At 39.2% G+C, this 5,905-nt stretch overlaps 1 pseudogene; it reads right to left on the reverse strand.

Moving 5' to 3' along the window:
- Nucleotides 1-659: 659 nt before the first annotated feature.
- On the reverse strand, nucleotides 660-1,149 carry LOC104670852 (annotated as a pseudogene).
- Between the last annotated feature and the right edge of the window lie 4,756 nt (nucleotides 1,150-5,905).

The following is a 5,905-nucleotide window of genomic DNA, read 5'->3' on the forward strand; positions in this document are numbered from 1 at the left end:
AGTTTCAATAGCCAAACATGTTGTTATGGGCTCAGTCTCTGAATCTTAAGCTCAACTTCTCTACTTATATAGTAGATGAGAGTGGCCATATTATTTAACTACACTGTGCCTCAGTATCTTTATCTGTAAAATGGGGATGATACAGCAATATAAGAACTAAATGAGTTAATATGTGTAACACAATTAAAATGCTTTGAGCCAATCCTGACACCTAACAATCACCAATGAAATTGTCATTTATTTACCCAAACACAACAATCTTAAATATAGTTCTAAACATTTTCTATAGCACAAGATATGAAAGTTTCATAAAGGTTACTTCCCTCGATGTCTTCCTGTTAACCATCTCCTAAAATCAGGACTTTGGAAGCGTAGACCGATGGGCTGCACAAACTTGAAGTTATGGCTTTTCACTGGAGAACAAGCCACCTGAAAGCAGGGCTATGTACCTCTTTCATTTTTATTTATTTTGTGTATTTTAAAGGCCAGATATATTTTTAAAAGATCATACTTATGACAAGTAAATTACGTAGTGAAGGAAGATCAAAATAAAGTTGATGAGGAAGAAGGCACACTTACTGAAGAGTGGAAAGGATAAAACAGTTCTTTTTCTTGTGTTTTTAATGTAAGAGGAAAGGGAAACAGACATATTAAAATTGTTATTTCAGGTAAAGTTTTCTCTCAGTAGAAGTAGTTAACATTGGCTTTTTTTCTCCTTTGTCCAAAGCAGTCTTTTCTTTCATGGGCTTCTGAGATATGGCCATGTAGAGGTGATATCTCAGGGCTACAGTGAGTGCTGAGATGGCCAGGATCACCCAATTGGTCCACTAACTAGAGTGAGAATCAACAGTAGTAAAAAGAATTTCTGAAAGATTTGCAATTGATCTGTCATCTGGATAAAACCTCCCAATGACATATGCTTTACACAATTCTCTAGCATCTGTAGAGTGCATGATATCCTGAGTTTTCAGGAGCATCACCTACAGCTTGTTCCCTGAAGACTTCTTCCCCACAGAAATGCTCATGAAGAAATCTGTTCATATCACATACCTTGTGGTGCAAGATCACCCTGGTGCTTTTGCTGTGATTGTGTTTCTTAATCTCTCCCAGGGTGTAGTATTTTATGCCCTTGTCTGACTGCTCAGCCATCTCAGCATGAAGCGAGCCAGGTCCTGCACACACACACATGCTGAATGGAACAGAGCATGCATCACAGCCAACTCTGCCGGAAACATGTCCTGTGTGTCTGGCCCAGCGTGCAGGTCTTTTATTTTTAAATTCATTTATTCATATTGAAGAAACAAACACAAAATTAATTGATCATCATTGGAGGATGTTACTATACTGAGTCAATAGTTTGAAAATTGGTAAATTAAGTGACAATTTAAAGGCTTATCTTGTTTTCTTATACAAACTATACCACTAGGTAACGAAATAGTGGATGAGGAGGAATTTTTTTTTTCACAGAAGAATTAATGGATCTAGGCACTGGTCATTTGTGGTTTCTAATAACATAGAAATTGAGAGAGAGAGAGAGAGAGAGGGGAACAGAGAGAGAGGAACAAAGAGGTAGGCATTATGCACTTCTGTTTGGATGGATATAGCATTTATAAAGTAGTCTTATGAAAACTGTAATTTGTAGAAGATAGAGAATGAAGAATATGTAAATCTACCCCAATGTGATTCAATCAGCAAAATCCAGAATGAGAGAAACTACAGAACAAACCGTTAATTTCTTCAATAAATAAATTCAAGAAAAAGTGGTTGGACGAGGTTCTTACAGATTAAAAGAGATTTTAAAAAACATCAACCATTTCAAGGTGTGGATTTCTTTGTCCAGATCTTGATTCAAATAAACTGTACAACAAATTTTCTCACATTTATGAAAGAATCAGAAATTTCAACACTGGATATCTTATAATATTAAATTTGTCAGTTTTCTTAGGTGTGGTGATGGTAACTGATTGTGTTAAAAAGCAATCCTCATTGTTCATTTGCAAATAAAAGAATAAGGTACCTAAGATTTGCTTCCTAATAAAGCAGCAGGGGGAAGTGGATAAATGTAGGAATGGGGCAGGATTCACCATGGTTGCTGGAACTCAGTGATTGACACATGGAGAAATCAGGGTTTCATTATAATATGTTGTTTATTTTGTGTATGTTTGAAGTTCTTTATAATTTTTTTAAGAAGGCTTTTTAAAATGTCTTTTAAAAACTATAGGTTTAGACTGCATTAAAAGAAAAACCTTCAACAAACTAGGTTTAATAGTTTAATGGAGCAGAGAACAATTCCCATATCAGACAGCTCCAGAACCAGAATAGGTTCAGAGAGACTCTGGCGCTACCACGTGGTAGAAAAAACATTTTTGAACAGTAAAAAGGAAAGTTAGGTACAGAAAATGGCAGTGAGATATAGAAACAGAGATTTGGCACACCTAGGCATTTGCGTTATTTGAATATGGGCTTGAACATTTGGCCACCTTTGACTGGATGAAACTCAGTGATTGACAAAAGAGTAGGTATCAGTCTGCTTACATCTCCACTTAGGTTACAGTTCACTGTATGGAGAAGCCTTTAGGCCAAACTTAAAATATGTAAGGAGGTAGCTTTAGGCTAAACTTTTAAACAACTGGAAGGCATACATAACTTAGAAGTAAAATATATGGAAGTATTCACTTGAGTATTATAGTCAGTTTGAATGTAAATGCAAACTAAACTAATTTGAAAATTAGGTAATGCTATGACTCAAGACCAAAGGTCGTGGGCTATGTGCCATCTTCTTTAGATTTTGGAATTATTGCTATAGCTACTATAAATAGCACTCCTTATTTCCTATCAGGATTGCAGACCATTAAGTATGACTGTTATCCTTTTGTTATTTAAGAAATCTCAGCAAGCTGAGGCCATCGTTTCAGAAAGACAATCACCAAACTATATTTAGTTTTCTTAACGAAAAAGATGTTTTGTTAGCTTGAGGAAGATTTAGAAATAAGTGTAGAAATATTTAAGGAAATCAAATATGTAATATCAATATTTTATTATTAAGATATATGAGTATATTTCATACTTTAAGTATTATGGTATTTAAGAGAATTGGACCTATTAGAATAACAGGTAAATCTGTCATTACAGTTAAACATGTTAATTGGGTAATTGAGTCATACTTGTCATTTTAGTTCACATCTTACCAATTGTACTTTCAGTTTGGACATTTAATAGAATTGGGGGTTCACTATGCTATGTAAGTAATTTGTAAAAGCTATTATACTAAAGTAGCTAGGAAAGTTTGTCCATCAGATAGTTGAGAAACTTAAATAGGCAATAGGATATAGTCAATTGATAAATCCGGTTTAAAATGTTTGAAGAGGTTTAAAAAAAATTTGTAAATAGGACCAAATATTAGCCAGCCTCCCTAAAAAATTGTGGCTGAATGTGCTATACTTTGAATAGAAGATTTATATGTAGAAATCAAACGCTTAAGAAAAGCTAGATTTTAAAATGTGTAACTTTAATATTTCATGTGTTAATTTAGAAGCCATTGTTTACGAAGTTAAGTGGGTTTTTCTGTGCACAAAACCCACCCATCCTGGACTTACAAATACAAAAAAACAAAAAGAACCTCACATTTTAAACAAATGAATGGATCACTGAAGTCTTAAAACATTATGTTTAATGCAATGAATAGGAGTGAATTTTGGGAGCCCTGCTAGGAGTGACACTCTCCCGAAATGTCACTTTCTCCGACGCTGTCAGACTGGCAAGGGCAGGGGCGGGCCGGCGGGGAGGGCTCCGGCATTAACATATTTCCTAGACGCTCCATCTCCTTGGTCCGGCGTAATGGATGCCTCCCAGCTCCCTGTGGACACGGGAGCCCATCAGGCCAGGAGCAGATTAAAGCTCACACACTTCAAATTGGCGGCTTGCCGCGGCTTGCCAGAAGGCTAGAGTTCAGCGCGACTTTAATAGAGAAATCTCCAAGTCTCCTTCTCCCTATCTCCCTCTCGCCTTCCTTTGAAAAGAATTCGAGTCCCAGGCAAACCTCAGGCCCGCCTCCCGAACGCCCCAGAGTCGGGCTGTGGCGGGCGGGGGTCTCGGGTCGGAGAAGGGACCGGCGGGCGGGGGCGCAGGGGACCGGCGACTTGGCGAACACTCACCCTCAGCTCAGCTCCCCAACCCCGGGCGTTCGCGCTGCGCACACTGAACTGTCAGCGACGACTGATTTATAAGACCGATTTACCTTCTGGAGAGTGTAATTATGTTCATAGTTAAGAATTAATCAGGTGAGAGAATTATGGAATAATCATTCTCCGGACTTTGAAGGACAAACTAAATGGAGACCCACCAATGCAGCTGCAGGGCCTGGCCGCCGGGAGTCCTTTGCCTCCCTGTCAGTGACGGGGCGGTTTCTGAGCTGGCTGACTTACTTTGTAAAAAGGCAAAACGAGAAATCTTGTTGAGTTTCTCCAGAATGATAGTCCCCAGTCACCCATTTTAAAAGGTGGGGAAAAGGAGATTTTGTGAAAGAAGGAATTCGTAGAGACCGGATTATCTCTGAATAAAAATTTGACTGTTGTTTCCTTTCAAGAAAATTATACCTGAATTGCTTTCTGCTTTCACTTACTCTATGGAACAGTCAACACTTCAGAATCGTGTTCTTTATCGTTTTTGCTAATATGTTTCCCCTTCACCCTGGCAGTGTGGGCCGGATGGCTTTCACATTTAGGGATTATGTTCTTTTTAGATGAGGAGTGTGTGTGCGTGTGTCTATATATATATATATATTTATTTATTTTTCTCCTTTTCTTTGGGGGCAGAAAACTTGTCAGTTAATTTAGCCTGTTTTTCAAATTGTCTCACTATCCTCCTCTCCACACATCTTTTTCAAAATTGGTATTTCTGTTGGGACATGGTCGACTATTTTGTATTATCTCTGAGGAGAATTTCTAAGAGTCCCTTGACAATTACCTTGCAGTCCAATCACATACTCCTTTATTATTAAATTTTGAAGAAAAGTGGATGCAGTAGAAGCAAAGAATGGAACAGATTGAATGAGATTACTGCAGTATCTGAAAACTGTCATACCATTTCCTTGACAAGATACCGTCATTCTAACACTGTGCTTCATAATTGGAAGGAAGGGGCAATGCAATTCGTAACCCAAATGGCCTATTTTGTTAGTCATTCAAGTGTGTACACATAGGCCTCAAACAGTCTTTGTATGGCACCTTTCTTCAGCTCCCTCCCTTGATCCTCCACCCTATTTCCCTTACTCTTGGCTGCCTCCACTGTCTCAGGGCTGTGGAGATTCTCTGTTGGACCACCTGTTTCTCTTCTTCTCTCATGGCCTCTGAATCTTTGATCCTCTTTTGTACCTTACCTAAAAGCCTCATTTTCTTTAGCTAGTTCTCAGTTCTTAAGCTCTTACTAGCTATGCATAAATTAGATTCAGTGGGTATAGAAGAAAAGGGGCCCAGCAGGGTGGCTCACGCCTGTAATCCCAGCACTTTGGGAGGCCAAGGTGGGTGGATCACCTGTCAGGAGTTCAAGATCAGACTGGCCAACATGGTGGAAACTCCTTCTCTACTAAAATTACAAAAAAATTAGCCAGGCGTGGTGGCAGGCACCTGTAATCCTAGCTACTTGGGAGCCTGAGGCAGGAGAATGGCGTGAACCCAGGAAGTGGAGCTTGCAGTGAGCCGAGATTGTGCCACTGCACTCCAGCCTGGGTGACAGAGCGAGACACTGTCTCAAAAAAAAAAAAAAGAAAGAAAAATTAGTTGGACATGATGGAGGGTGCCTGTAACCTCAGCTACCCTGGTAGGCTGAGGCGGGAGAATCGCTTGAATCCAGCAGGCGGAGGTTGCATTGAGGGAAGATTGCACTCCAGCCTGGGTGACTGAGTAAA

Source organism: Rhinopithecus roxellana, chromosome 5 (genome assembly GCF_007565055.1).
Source record: "Rhinopithecus roxellana isolate Shanxi Qingling chromosome 5, ASM756505v1, whole genome shotgun sequence".
NCBI lineage: Eukaryota > Metazoa > Chordata > Mammalia > Primates > Cercopithecidae > Rhinopithecus > Rhinopithecus roxellana.